Here is a 15,498-nt window from a genome sequence, read left to right as displayed (position 1 = left end):
AGCTTCTTGATAGGAAAGAGAGACTATGCAGCTATCCAGCGGTGTTCTTTTAGGAGAGGTAGTCATGAGGGTAGACAAACAGGAAGATGGTTCAAAGACAGCAGGGTGCTTAGAGAAAAGTTTGTCTACACAGGAGGAGCTGGGCATAGCCATGATTAAGGTGGGGAAGTAGGAAGTGTTCTTCAGGGCAGGGAAAGAGGTAGGGTAGAAAACAGACAGAGGATTGGACTGAAAAATAGGCCGAGGGGTGGGTAGCTGAGAAGGGATGAGGTGAATGCTGGTTGGATAACTAGAGGGCTGGTGGTAAGCTTCATGGGGGAGAGGATTGCGTAGACTTCCCAAAATTCTCGGATGCTTCCTTCTCATCGTCCCAGAACTCTGCAAAGCCCTTACTTTACTAATGGCACTTAGTGACTGAGCTTGGCTAGACCTGCTGTGGCAGTTATGTCACAGGCCAGCCTCATTCCATGACAGAATGTCCATTGTGAAGTGCACACACACCCCCTCTGGTCCCCCCAGTACATCAGCCCCACCTCCCAGAGAAATGGGCTCAGGGTCGAGGTGTAAGAGTGACCATGGCAAATAGCACTGAGCGGCGCGGTTGTAACTTTAGTCTTTACCATTGGATAATGTTTTCCTTTCATTGGTGTAGACTAGGTCCATGTGCCTGGGTCCTGGGGCAGCAGTCCTAAAACAGGAACTAGGAAAATGTGCGGACATCAGTTTAACTGCCTTTTTAAAGAGGTTTCATGTTACAGAATAGAACAAATAGAAAGCATTAGAGATCTTTTTGTGGGTGTGTCCCTTTTTAAACCATACTTCTTAATCTGCCTCATGCCTCATGTCAATGGATCCCATGTAAGCTCTTAGCTACTGCTCCAGCATCATGACCACCTACCTGCTGCCATGCCACCCACCATGATGGTCATGGACTCGTCCTCTGAGACTGTAAGCCCATTAAACTCTTTCTTCTGTAAGTTGCCTTGATCATGGTGTCTCTCCCCAGTAACTAAAGCAGATGTAGTATCAGAGAGTGCTGTCTTGCTGTGACAGGCCTGATCATGCTTTGTTTCTGTGACAGACCAGCCCCCACTTTTACAACCCAGGTACTCTTGAGTAGGGAGAAGTGAGAAATATTAGATAGAAAAAGATACCTAGACGATGAAGGGAAAGACAGAAAATACAGAATAGCCTCGTGAGGGCCTGGGTCAAAACCCACCAGCCTAGAACTTTATTCAAAAGGGCTTTTTATAACAATGCCCAGGGGAGGGGCAAGAGACCTCACCCTTTGCTAGGTACAGCCAAGTGTAGACCCTTCCAAGCACCTAGTACTCAGGCCCGTGGTCCAATATTCCCTTATGCAATCTTGCTGCATAAAGCCACTAGGAAACCTCGGTGGGTCCAATAGGTTTCAGAGCAATGAGAAGACTTGGGCACTTTAGACTAGAGAAGAGGTTAAACATGGTAATTAGGGCTTGATGGAGTATCCAGTAGGATCTTGGAAGACAATATTGCCAAGAGCAATGTGGGCCAGGGAGCCCCAGTTCAAGGGGTTTCAGAGGGAAACAATATTTGCAAACTGGGCTAAAGGTCATTCTTGTGATAGTTTGGCAAGGAATGTGGCAGTTATCTGCCCTTGTCGCAAGAATCTGCCTGAAGCTAAACTGAAGAGCTTTGGACTCATTTCTTTGGTAGAGGAGATTCCAAGACATCCTAGTATTGACTGTGGCATGTGGTTATTAGTGATCACTCTTATGCTGGTCTACAGGAAAAAAGAACAAGTGGGGCAGAAAGATACAAAATGTATAGTTTGAGGAGAGAAAGAGAACTGGGAAATTTAATGTTAGAGCTAAGGCTTGTGCTGAAAGAGATGAGCAGAAATGGAATAGAGAGAGTGTTGCCCTCAGGGTCGGTCCCCATCCAGTTAATTCTGCAACTTGTGAAATGAAAGGCCTAAGGAATTATCTGTCCCCAGAAAGCAAGAACAAATCAAAGCTTCTGCAAAGTCATTGAAGGAAGGGGTCGGGTTCCATCCCAGGGGCACAGCAGAACTTGACAGCATTGGCAGCCTGGTTCTGGCTTTAGAATCAGGAAAGGCACACAAACAAAGGACTTCAGAAACCTTCATCCGTGTTTAAGGTAGCTGCTGAGCCCTGATGTGTGGATGAGGAGGCCCTGCATTGAAGCCCTGAGAAGCCATTTCCTGAGGCCATGAAAGTAGAGCTTGGATTGTGCTGGAGACTTAGAGATGCCAGAGCTGAGTGATAGCTGCCCAAGAGTGCTGCACACGGGGTGGAACCTGCACAGGGGAGTTTTTGTTTCAGTCATTAACTCTGGGAGTGCAGAGCTATCTAAGCCCTTTCACAGCAGGCATGGAAGTTAAGATTTAGAGGTTTTCCTGCTTTGTTTCAGTCTTGCTTTGGCCCAGTGTCTCCTCACTATGTTCCTTTTCCTCCCTTTTATATGATAATGTATATTCTGTGCCACAGTGTGTTGGAAGTATGTAACTGGTCTTTGGTTTTATATGGGGTTACAGTTAAGAGACTGGGTCCCTGAACAGACTTTGAGTCCCTGAACAAACTTTGCACTTTTAATCTGCTGAGACTGAAAGAATATGGGGACTTTTAAAGTTGGGCAAAATTCATTTTGCATTATAGTTACATGCTTATAGAGGCCAGGGAATGGAATGTGGTTCTTAGGGTGGGCTCATACATTTGAACACTTAGTTTTCAGTTGGTGGAACTACTTGGGAAGGATAAAAGGTGTGTCCTTGTTGGAGGATGTGTGTTGGTGGGTGGCAGGTTTTGACATTTCAAAAGGCCTATGCCATATAAGTTCTCTCTCTCTCTCTCTCTCTCTCTCTCTCTCTCTCTCTCTCTCTCTCTCTCTCTCTCTCTCTGCTTAGTGCTTATGGACCAGTGTAGCTAAAGTTTTCCTGCCTGACCCACAGTCAGGACAAATCTCTGACACCCGCCAGTCCATATTGGTTACAAACTGTATGGCCGTGGCAGGCTTCTTGCTAACTGTTCTTATAGCTTAAATTAATCCATTTCTATTAATCTGTACTTTGCCACATGGCTCGTGGCTTACCGGTATCTTCCCATGCTGTTTGTCATCGTGGCGGCTGGCAGTGTCTCTCTGACTCAGCCTTCCACTTCCCAGCTTTATTCTCCTCCTTGCCCCGCCTATACTTCCTGCCTAGCCAACGGCCAATCAGTGTTTTATTGATTAATTAGCAACACATTTGCCATACATCCCACAGCAGACCAGATGATGTAAGCTTTCAGCTACTGTTACAGTACCATGCTCCCTGCCATGATGCTCATGGACTCTAACCCTCTGGAACTGTAATCCCATTAAACACTTTTTCTAGAAAATTAAAAAAAAAATGAATAAAACTTTATTCTAGGTAGACTGGAAGCTGTCCAGAGTTATGAGCCATGAATAAAATCCAATTGGGTTTAAAACTAACTTCACTATACTTCCGTTTGCTGACAATGACAATGACTGTGTGCTATATTTATTATATGTATCTCAGGTACTATTTCAGAAGTCTCTCAGATGTCCTCCTAGCCCTGAGATGACACTTTCCTTACTGGCTGAAGGAAAGGAATTAAGAGCATGTTAGTTTCCCTAAGCCAAACATTTGATAAGGAATATATAAAGCACAATCCCAGGTGATACATAAGCAGTGGTATCTTAAGGAAGTCATATGTATTCATGAATTTTGATTATTTTATTCTTCACTAACCTTTCAATAAATAAATACATTACGGCAAAGTAGAAGTTTCTGATGAGATTACTGTAGAAGAGATTCAAAATTTATGACTATATTGCTACTCCCATGTGTAATTACAATAAGAAAGGTATTTATGCCAGGTGTGGTGGCACAAGCCTTTAATCCCCAGCACTCAGAGGCAGAGGCAGGCCTATTTCTATGAGTTCCAAGACAGCCTGGATTGTTACACAGAGAAACTCTATCTTGAAAAACAACAAACAAAAAAGGTATTTATTTCAAAAGTAATTTTCCATCCATGACTTTTTTAATTAAAAATTTGCACTTTATTATAAAAAAATTATACACACACAAATCACATACCTAAATTAACTATACTCAAAGACTATACAACTCAGTAGCCATGCAGAATGAAAACTGTAATTCCACAAGAAGCAACATAAATTTATGATTTAAAACTCTCTTTACTGTTACATAGTATCTTACAGTGATTACTTTCAATGTGTATCTTTTATGATTAAAAATTCCTGAGGAGCCAGGCATGTTGGCTCATGCCTTTAATTCCAGCACTCAGGAGGCAGAGGCCGGTGGAGTTCTGTGTGTCCCAGGCCAGCATGGTCTACATAGTGAGAAATCCTATCTCAAAATAAAAAATTTCTGGAAAAATATAAGTGACATAGAGACCACATAGAACAGGTATAAATAAAATATAAATTGACGAAAGGTAGAGTTGAGATAATGGCTCAGTGGTTAAGAATGCTGGCTGGCTGCGCTTGCACAGGACCTGAGTTCAGTTCCCAGCACCTGTATCAAGTGGCTCACAAGCACCTGTAATTCCAGTTCCAGGGGATCTGATTTCCTCTTTTAGTCTCTGCAGGCACTAGGCATGCACATGGTACACATACATATATGCAGACACTCAGACATACAGATAAACTAAAGATAAACAAATCTTCAAATACTAAGAGTGAACTTTATGATATTAACAGGATAACAGATTTTAACCCTACTGGCTGTAACTGTAGAAAAGTAAGGTATTTCTGAGCTTCCTATTATGTAAGAAAAGCAAACAATAATGGGAGCATAGATATTGACAACATCCACATATATATAGACAAACACATTTTATTTTTAAAGATTTATTTTTTTAATGTATTCATCTTTAGTGTGCATATATGTATGCATGTACTTATGCATTTGGGTGCCTGTGGAGGTCAGGAGAGGGTGTAGGATTCCCTGGAGCTGAAGTTACAGGTGGTTGTAAGTTTCCTAATGTGTGTGGGTGCTGGGAGCTGGACCCCTTCAAGTGCAGCAACTGTTCCTAACCTGTTTTAACACAGTTTTAAAAAATAAAGTCTTTAAAGAGACAGCAAAATTAATATAAAAAATAAGCCATGTAAAGATGAATATTACACAGAGAATCTGGATTGTGTTGTCTTTGGAATTTTTAACTGCAGAAAAACATTTGATTGTAAAAGCTGTTGAGTTATGCCAAAATGTATATTTTAAAGGTACCTTGACTTCAAAATTTGGATATAAGGATATGTTGCTTTAGAAAGGATATGTTGCTTTTGTTCCCACAGAAAGCCAGAGGCTATGGATTTGTCTCAGATTAAGATACATCAGGTTTGACCAGCCAAGACCCCCTGAAAGGTCTCCGATGACACCATGGCCCAGATGATCCAACATCCAGAATGGTTTGAAGGCAACTGGCTCAGATACAGCCTCATGGACTAATCCATAATCCTAAAATTTTCTTTGTGTCCCCATAAGATACAGCGCCCCCCTCCAGCAGGAAGTAGTAAGAGAAGCTACGCTCAAATTCCCAAATTATATGTAATTTTACTTTGTTAAGGTTAAAACCTTCCTTTTTGGAAAAAAAAAAGAAAAGGGGAAGTGCTGTGGGATGTTCTGTATGGCAAATGTGTTGCTGATTGGCCAATAAATCAATCACTGATTGGCCAGTGGCCAGGCAGGAAGTATAGGCAGGACAAGGAGGAGAATAAAGCTGGGAAGTGGAAGGCTGAGTCAGAGAGACACTGCCAGTCGCCACAATGACAAACAGCATGTGAAGATGCCGGTAAGCCACGAGCCACGTGGCAAGGTATAGATTAATAGAAATGGATTAATTTAAGATATAAGAACAGTTAACAAGAAGCCTGCCACGGCCATACAGTTGTAAGCAATATAAGTCTCTGTGTTTACTTGGTTGGGTCTGAGAGGCTGTGGGACTGGCGGGTGTCAGAGATTTGTCCTGACTGTGGGCCAGGAAGGAAAATTCTAGCTACAGTGATGGTCCTGTGATCCTCACCTAAGATGGCTTCAGAGGTTGAGTTGTGTTTGTACATCCCATTTAAGTCACTAGTTTCTCTACAAAAGCACTAAAGGTTAGCAAATTGTGTTCAAACCCATCAGTCAGTTTATAGTGTGATACTTTGACAAATTGTAACAAACTGCAGCTCTGTAGTGATTGCAATGAGCGTGTGATAGTTCAATGTATTTGACAAAATGAATTGAGAAATTCATTGTCTTAGTTATTTTTCTATTGCAGTTACAAAACATCGTGACCAAGGGACAAAGGAAAGCATTTAACTGGGAACTTGCTGACAGTTTCAGAGGGTTGTTAGCCCATGACTATCATGGCCAGAAACATGGCAGCAGCTAGACAGGCATAATGCTGATGCACTAGCTGAGAGGTCACATCCTAGAGCAACATCCATGCGGCAGAGAGAGCCAACTGGAATGGTGTTGGCTTTTGACACCTCAAAGTCCACCCCCACACCGGTGACACACCTCCAACAGGTCAGACCTCAAATCCTTCCCAAACAGTTCTACCACCTGAAGACCAAGCTTTCAAATATTTGATCCTCCTGGGGGCCATTCTCTTTCAACCACCACAGCCATTAATATTCATGGGCTTGGAAACAGAGCACCGCCAGGTATCAGATGAACCGAAGGAACCTTACAGGAGAAACAAGAAAACACTTGGAAAACGTGTAGAATGAAGACAAGACATCCCTAAAGGTATCAGATGCATTATAGTACAGAGGAAGTTTATAGTTTGGATTGCTACCTTTTTTATTAATTAAATTTATTCGTTTATTTTACATCTGACCACAGTTTCCTGTTGTGTGATATTTTGATCGCATTCTGACAATAAAGTTTGATTTGAATCAGAGGGTGGAGCTAGCCATTAGCTGACCAAAATTAACCATAGAGGTTTTGGAGGACTGAGGAGGGATCAAGAGACAGGAAGCAGTGACGATCTCAGAGAGGATCAGCTTTTTGGATGGAGGGATGGAGAAGATAGGAGGTCATGGTCACTTTTCCACAGCTTCTCTGATCATTCAGGTTCTTACCCTGATACCTGATTACAGATTTTATATTGATAAAGAATAATTAGATAATGCATCAGTTTTCCTTCCCTCCTTCCCTTTCATTCCCATCCCCTACATCTCTCCTCAGCCACAAATGGCTACATTTTAAAAGAAACAAGGTCTCATCCCAATAACCTATTCTTGCACTTTCACATTCTGAAAAAGGGGGAAATAAACATAAAGTGAGCAGAATGAAAGAGCTAATGTAGTTCAGATGAAAAACTAATGTATTGAAAAAGAAAACAGTAAACAGGATGAAAAGTGATTCCTTAAAAAGATCAATAAGATTGTCAAACTTTTAGACTGAGAAGAAAACAAACTCAAATTATTAAAATCATTTGCTGTAGACATCAGCACTGATGTTTTTATAGAAACATAAGGGATCATTTAGAAGTGTATGAATGAATGTAAGCTTATGAGTTAGATGACTTAGATGAATAAGAATAATTTTTTATTTTTGAGACCAAGTCTCACTGCCCCAGAACTCAGTTTCTGTATAGACCAGGCTGGCCTTCGAGATCCACCTACCTCTGTCTCCTAAGTGCTGAGATTCATGCCCTGTGTAAATAATTTCTTTAAAAATATAGAATTTTAACACTTCTACAGTAAGGCCTCAACCACAGATGGCTTTGTCATTGAATTCCACCCAACATTTAAAGGATAATTGGTACCAATTTTCCATAAGAAATAACAAGGAGCAAACATTTCCCAATGCATTATCTAAAGCCAGGAATATCCTGATGCTAAAACCAAACAAAGCTCTTATAGGATAATGAAAACAAAACAATATTTTTTCTCTTCTGAATATACATGAAAAAATGCCTCAAGAAAAACCCACAGATAAACCATCATATAAAGAGGATTATATTCCACATAGAATTTGTTCTAAAAAATTCAAGATTAAATAAATGTGAGGATACAATAGAAATACTGTATCAAATTCATGTGCATAGAATTCAGGAAAAGTGACAAAGCCCAGTACCTTAATGACAGAAAGAAAATGCAACAGACTGGGAACAGAAGGGAATGGTCTCACTGTGACAAAATCCATCACCAAAACCCCATAGCTGACACCATGCCGAATGGAAACTTCGATGCTTTCTCCATGTGATGGTCAGGTAGGTTTGTTCGTTTATTTTCTTCAACTTATACAGGATAGGTCATCTGGAAAGAGGGAACCTCAAAGAGGAAAATGCCTCTTATCAGGTTGTCAGGGAAGCATGTTTACGTGACATTTACTTGATTAAAGATTGCTATGGGACGGTCCAGAACACTATGGGCAGTGCCACCCCTGGGCAGTGGGTCCTGGGAGGTACAAGAAAGGAAGCCGAATGTGAGTCTGAGTTCAAGTCATTAAGCAGTGTTCCTCCATGGCACCTGCTTCAGTTCCTGCTTCCGGATTCCTGCCTCAACTTCCTTCTATATGGGACTGTTATATAGAAGTATAATCGGAAATAAACCCTTTCCTCTCCAAGTTGCTTTTGGTCATAATGTTTTATCACAGCAATAGAAAGGAGATTAAAACACTCCTTAAGATCAGGAACAAGATAAGGATGCTCACTTTCACCTCCATACATATTTCCTGGGATGTTATAGGCAGGGCACACAGATTACAAGTTAAAAAGAATTCAATAGAAAAAGTAAAACTATTTCTCTAGATCCACGGGAATCACGTAGACTATCCTAAGGGAACTTCCTAAGCATGTTATAAGTAAATCTTTTCAGTAAGACTATAAGATACAATAAACTGAACAATACTCAAAGATATCTATGCTTTGGAGCCTACAGATATATTGTGTTATATGGCAAAGGTTACTACATGTGATTAAAGATCTTATGTTGGAAAATTATCCTGGATTATCAATTAGGTCTACCATAATCAAAATGGACTTCAGCCAGGCGTAATAACATATGCCTTTAATCCCAGCTCTTGGGAGAAGGCAGAGGCAGAAGCAGGTGTATCTCTGTGAGTTTCAGGCCAGTAAGGGATAGATACATGATGAGATTTATTTATCTCAAAATATATCAGTGGACTTCATAAAAAAATAAATAAATGGACTTTATAAAAAGGTCACTATCAGATAGATGATAGGAAGGTATGTATGCTACATTTTGGATCCTGAACATCCCTCAAGTGGCCCTGAATAAAATTCAAGTCTTCAAGTACTGGAGAGATGACTCAATGGTTAAGACCACTTGCTGCTCTTGCAGAGGACTTGGGTTTGATTCCAAGTACCCACATGGCAGTTACCAACCATTCCAAGTCCAAGGGATGCAGTGCCCTTTTTTGACTTCTGAGGGTACCAGCATTATGGGAATCTTTCTGGAATAAGCACTCAGACACCAATGAGAGTGGAATAGAGGAGTTGTCACTGGTAGACCAAAACTCCTTAAAGGCTTCAAGGCCAGGTCTTGTTTGCATTCTTGTTTTATACTACAAAACCACAAGGTCGGGCGAGCAAGCAAGCAAGATTTTACAGAAGCATACGTGGCAGTCAGCAGATTGTTAAAGGCTACACTCCATGGTTTCAGCTATTTCTCCAAGTCATTCTGTTCCAGGTAGCAAGTGATGTCATGCTTGGCAAACAGGGAGTACAAGCAGTCCTTTAGTAAATCACTAAATAAAGTGATAAGCCAATATCCAATAATGGGTCTTTTCCATCTTATTTTCTTTCAGAAGGAGAAAGCTGACTCCTAAAAGTTGTCCTCTGACTTCCACACCTGTGGCATGGCATGTTGTGTGTCTGCATGCACACACATAAATATACTCAAGAAGCCATCTAATCAACGATGGGTGAACAGGAAAGAAACAGTATTGGGAGTCTATCAGTGGATGCTCACTGCCCAGAAGAGACCTTCCTTTGAGTGAGGCAGCTTTCCTTGGCTGAAGCAATCCAAAGAAGACAAACTGCTATTACTAAGGCGGGGCAATGCATCATCCAAGATGGTCTGTTGCCTGTGGCAGCGGAGCCTCTTTCCTCAGCTCAGTTCTGGAAGCAGCTCCTTCAGGATGCTAGAAGACCTCTTTTCATGGTATTGACTTACAGAGAAGGTCAGTGGACCAAGTAGAGCCCCTGCTGCTGCAGCAGACCATAGTCCTCTCCCTTCTGTGCCCTGCCTTCCAGATCCTTGCTGGGGATGAGCACTTGTGAAAGTCTGAGTGATTTATCTAGTGGAGTGCCTCAGAATCCCAGCACTGTTCTATTTCCCTTCCTGCTTACCTTCTCAGGACGTGCCAGCACCAAAAGTTATGTACATTGATTATCTCAATGTCAAACAATGCTTCAGTGGTGTGGCAGATCTGCGGTCTCTGGATGACAATCAGTTACTCTAAGCAAGATCCTGTTCTGGTTAAATGTTGGTCCTTGGCATGAGGGGCCCTAGAGTTGGACTTTTCTTGGGGCTGCCAGCTCACAAATAATGACACGGAGACTTATTATTAGTTATGAAAGCTTGGCCTTAGCTTAGACTTGTTCCTAACTAGTTCTTATAACTGAAATTAACCTATATGTAGTTGAATTTCTAAGCAGTCTTATTAAATAAAAAAACACGGAGCCAACTATAGGGGTGAAAGCCTTAGAAATCAGGGAAATAGTGAGAAACACCAACCAACCTTACCTCACCAGCTCTGCAGCTTCCAAAATGCCACGACTTCCTGTCTATCCAGGCTTATATGCCTTGCTGTTCTGCCCTCTCAATGGCTCTTACCTCACTTCCTTTTCCTACATGGCTCTGTCACTTTCTGTCTGTCTGTACAGAACTCCAGGTCTCTATGGTTGGTACTGGGATTAAAAGCATGAGTCACCACACTGGGTTCTGTTCCCTAGTATGGCCTTGAACACACAGAGACCCTGCCTGCCAAGTGATCGGATTAAGGGCATATGCTACTACTACCTGACTTTTTTGTTTACTTAAAATGACTTGCTATTTCCTCTGATCTCCAGGCAAACTTTATTTATTAACATACAAATAAAATATCACCACATTTCAGAACAAATAAAATATCACCACACCTATATTTTTAAATCTATGTTCTTCCACATGGCTCATTACCTCATCTCCATACTGCCCATCCTGCTTTCTCCACATCTGGCTGGCAACTCCCTGCACACCTAGATTCCTTCTCTTTTCCTTTCCCCAAAAATTCTTCCCATCCTCCCATGCCCAGCTGTTGGCCATTCAGTTTTTTATTACACCAGTCACAGCAATACATCTTCACACAGTGTACAGATATTCTGCAACAGGGCCCAAAGTATCTGGATAGTGATATAACTTCAATTTCAGTGAGAACTCTTTCTGTGTTCCCTTTAGGAATGATTCCCCATTGGGAACAAAGACTTTTAAACTGGTGTGGAGATAATTTATCTGTGTCCCCCAATAAAATCTGTCTGAGGATAAGAGGATAAAGGTCAGCCACTGTTAGTAAAAACAGAAGTCATGCAATGTTAACACATGCCCTTAATCCGTCTGATCTCTGTGTATTAAAGGCCACACTAGGGAACAGAGCCAAGCGTGGTGACACTGGCCTTTAATCCAAGTACCAACCATGGAGACCTGGAGGTCTGTACAGACAGGCAGTGACAAGGAAGTGAGGTAGCTAGGCTAAGAGCCAATGAGAGGGCAGAAAAGCAAGGCAATAAAGGCACGGGTAGACAGGAAGTAACACACTTTGGAAGCTGCGGCGTGATGAGGTAAGGTTAGATGGTGGCTGTTCTGATTCCTCTGATCTCTGTCAGATTTTCACCCCTATTTCTGGCTCCGTGTTTTTTATTTAATAAGACCGCTTAGAAATTCGTCTACAAACTGGTGGCATATAGATGTAATTAAAGTGACAAGTTCCCCAATTAGTCACTGGGTTGATGATAAGTAGGGATATTACCACTTCTATGCTTCCATACTCCCACTCTGGGTATGCTCTTTTTAGCAATACAGAACCATACAATGGTCAGTGAGTTAGGCCATCACTGCCCCCTTCAGGTATTGCTTTATCTACACAGGTTATCATTTCCAAGCTGACTCTTCAGTCATGCTGTCAGCTGGTTGCTCCATTGCTTATGAGGTCAGAAGGTTCCAGGTGGTATACCATGTGACAGGTCTGGTAGATTCTGTGGAAATGTCAGCAAGACTATGTTTCCTTAAAAAAAAAAAAAGACTATGTCTCCTTTGCTGTTAAGTGGGTCCCTTGTTCTGATACAATGATAGGTGGAATGCTGTGTGGGTAGATCAGCTATAACATAAATGGGTGAGATTGTTCAAGCCTAGTCACCTGAATTCAATCTTTGGAATCCATGGATGAAAGAGAATTAGCTCCTGAAAGTTGTTCTCTGACCTCTACACACACACTGTGGTATATACGCAACCACGCACAGACACACATACACACATATTATATATGTGAATATATATATATATACACAATAATAAAATTTAAAAATTAATTATAAACTATAAGTTCTTGTATCGTCATATTGGCTAATATCCTGAAGTTAAACTCATAAAGAGTATACTTGCCTGTTGTTTTAACTTTGGCACAGTGGCTGTGCCTTAATCTACTGCTGTTTCAACCAGCAATTGCGACTCCGTAGTTACTAGCCTGCTTCTCTGGCAGTGGCCCGGCGGCTCAGCTTACAGCCTTGTAGGAATTCCATTCTTATCGGCACTGGTTGTGTTGCTACAGCTAAAGGTAGCTTTTAGCTTTAACTAAATCTCTATCGTTCTATTTATAAATAAGACTTGAGATTCAAAGGCTGGAGTGAAAACCTGCTAGCTCAGAGAAGTTGAATAGCAGCTAGCTAGCCTTCTGTCCTTGCTGGTGTCTTCCCAAGAGAGCACCCTTCAGCTCCACAAAAATGAAACAAAACAAAAAAATCCATGCCACTCAGAATCCCTCCCTACTACTTCCAGTGAATCTATCTCTTCCAGATGCCCTCTGATGCTATAGTTATTTTATGTCAACTAGTTGCTAACTCAGCCTCTTGACCCAAGGTTAATTTTACTTAATTAACACAAATGCAAACTCTGGATTCACAGTGTGATCAAATATCCCCCAACACCTGCCTGTCCTATTAAAATAAATGGCTGGCCTTCTTGGTGTGTTAAGAGTCCAATATGATTAACTTACCACCAACTGGTTGGTTGGTATTTTCAAGTGTTACCTACCCACTTTATACCATGCTGGATCTTGGCAGTGGTTTCTGCTGGTGGCAGTTTGCAGTTGTTAAACTAACATTGGTAAGTGAGAAATCATGGAGTAGATCTGTGTGTAGTTTGTTATTCTCTTCATAACTGTGTCATCTCTGTTCATGGATCTGTTGTGCCAGTGCAAGCATGGCTGATGATAAAGCTGACAGACAACTGAAATTGTTCAGCAGGTAAAAGGGGTCTGCTGCTACACTGATGACCTGAGATCAATACCTAGGATCCACATAGTGGAAAGAAAAAACTGACTCCCACAAGCTGTCCTTTGATCTCCACACTTGTGCTAAGACATCTGCGTGCATGAACATTTGCCATGTGCACACACACACACACACACACACACACACACACACACACACACACGGGGGTGTCAGTGATTTGAGAGGTAGTTGGGGGACATAGGAGGAGTTGGAGGGTGGGAAGGAGGGGAACAGATAATGTAGATACAGTACTCATGCATAAAATTATCAAAACTGTCAATTAAAAAGAAGTAGAGTTGATGTTTATTAAGTGATTTTTAACACAGATTTAAGCATAGAGTTAATAGAGAGGCCCTTGAACAGAGGGGAGTATACCTCCAAGCACATGTGTGTCTGCTTCTCAGTGCCATGATTGTCTTTTGTCAGCTGTGGTATAGACAGGGCTGAGTCTGGGGACAGCTGCTGAGATTCCAGGTTCTTGTTTCCTGGAATAAAATTGATCCAGGACGCAGGAATATGATGGAAATACAGGTTTCAATACAGAAGAGAGAGGCTCTCCTCAGAGAGGTGACAGTCCAGAGAGGTGGGACAGGACCAAGCCTCAAATGCTGCGGGTCCCCAGTGTCATGCCCCATTGTAGGTTATTTAAATAGGTTCATCCTTCTCTCACATTCAGATGGCCATCCAGGAGGCTTTTTCCAGCATGCTCTGTGTGGTATTGTATTCCCCCAAATATTGTGCATGCTAATAAACTTACCTGGGGTCAGAGACAGAACAGCCACAATATTAAACATAAAGGATAGGCAGTGGTAGCACACACCTTTAATCCTAGCATTCCAGAGGCAGAAATCCATGTGTTCAAGGATACAGACAGGTTAGCTCAGTCGGTAGAGCATGAGACTCTCAGGGTCGTGGGTTCGAGCCCCACGTTGGGCGCCAGATGTAGCAGGAATCTTAAAAGTTCTTATTGATAAAATCAAACCTGAGCCAGGTATTGGGGTGAACTGGAAGATCAGAGAACCAGAACAAGCCACAGCTACCTCACCTTGCCGGATCCTCAGCTGGTCTTATTTCCTCAGACTGGAGGCCTCTGAGTCCTCATCCAGAATGGGTCTCAGCTGAACTGTGTTGCTAGAAGCCTGAATGCTTAAAAAATTTTTTTTTTAATTTTAGACAAAAAGCGGGGAAATGTGGTGTTGTATTCCCCCAAATATTGTGCATGCTAATAAACTTATCTGGGGTCAGAGACAGAACAGCCACAATACTAAACATAAAGGATAGGCAGTGGTAGCACACACCTTTAATTCTAGTATTCCAGAGGCAGAAATCCATGTGTTCAAGAATACAGCCAAGCATGGTGACTCACACCTTTAATCCCAGAAAGCAAGCCTTTAATCCCAGGGAGTGGTAGTAGAAAGCAGAAAGGTATATAAGGCGTGAGGACCAGAAACTAGCAGCATTTGGCTGGTTAAGCATTTGGCTGGTTAAGCGTTCAGGATTTCGAGCAGCAGTTCAGCTGAGAGCCATTGGGATGAGGACACAGAAGCTTCCAGTCTGAGGAAACAAGACCAGCTGAGAAGTTGGCCAGGTGAGGTAGCTGTGGCTTGTTCTGGTTCTCTGATCTTCCAGCGTTCACCCCAATACCTGGCTCAGGTTTGATTTTATTAATAAGAACTTTTAAGATTCCTGCTATAGCTCTGTTTTGTCTCATGTAGCTTCTGGGAGGGCTTTCCAGTCTTTTTGCCAACTGGCTTCTACCATGTTAATCTTAATGGGTTGTTGTTGTTTTTTTTAATCCCCACCGTATTTTGAATTTGCTATAGCTATATATAATCAATGCTGGCAGCTCCTGGAGTAGCATCTCAAAGGGCTCCTAAGGCATATAAAACTAGACTACGGTGAACTCAGTTAGATTTACTATCAGGATTCTGATGGGCACTGGATGGGATTACAGCTGTTAGGTGAAAACAAAGTCTAGATCACAGGG

At 41.9% G+C, this 15,498-nt stretch overlaps 1 long non-coding RNA gene across 1 annotated transcript; it reads left to right on the top strand.

Moving 5' to 3' along the window:
• Positions 1 to 438: 438 nt before the first annotated feature.
• Positions 439 to 12,945, top strand: LOC131919372 (uncharacterized). The gene is made up of 3 exons (XR_009381241.1): positions 439 to 948; positions 6,637 to 6,760; positions 9,791 to 12,945. It is a non-coding gene; the product is annotated as an uncharacterized LOC131919372 (long non-coding RNA).
• Positions 12,946 to 15,498: the final 2,553 nt, after the last annotated feature.

This window comes from Peromyscus eremicus, chromosome 9 (assembly GCF_949786415.1).
Source record: "Peromyscus eremicus chromosome 9, PerEre_H2_v1, whole genome shotgun sequence".
NCBI lineage: Eukaryota > Metazoa > Chordata > Mammalia > Rodentia > Cricetidae > Peromyscus > Peromyscus eremicus.
This window is presented reverse-complemented; position numbering and strand designations above follow the sequence as displayed.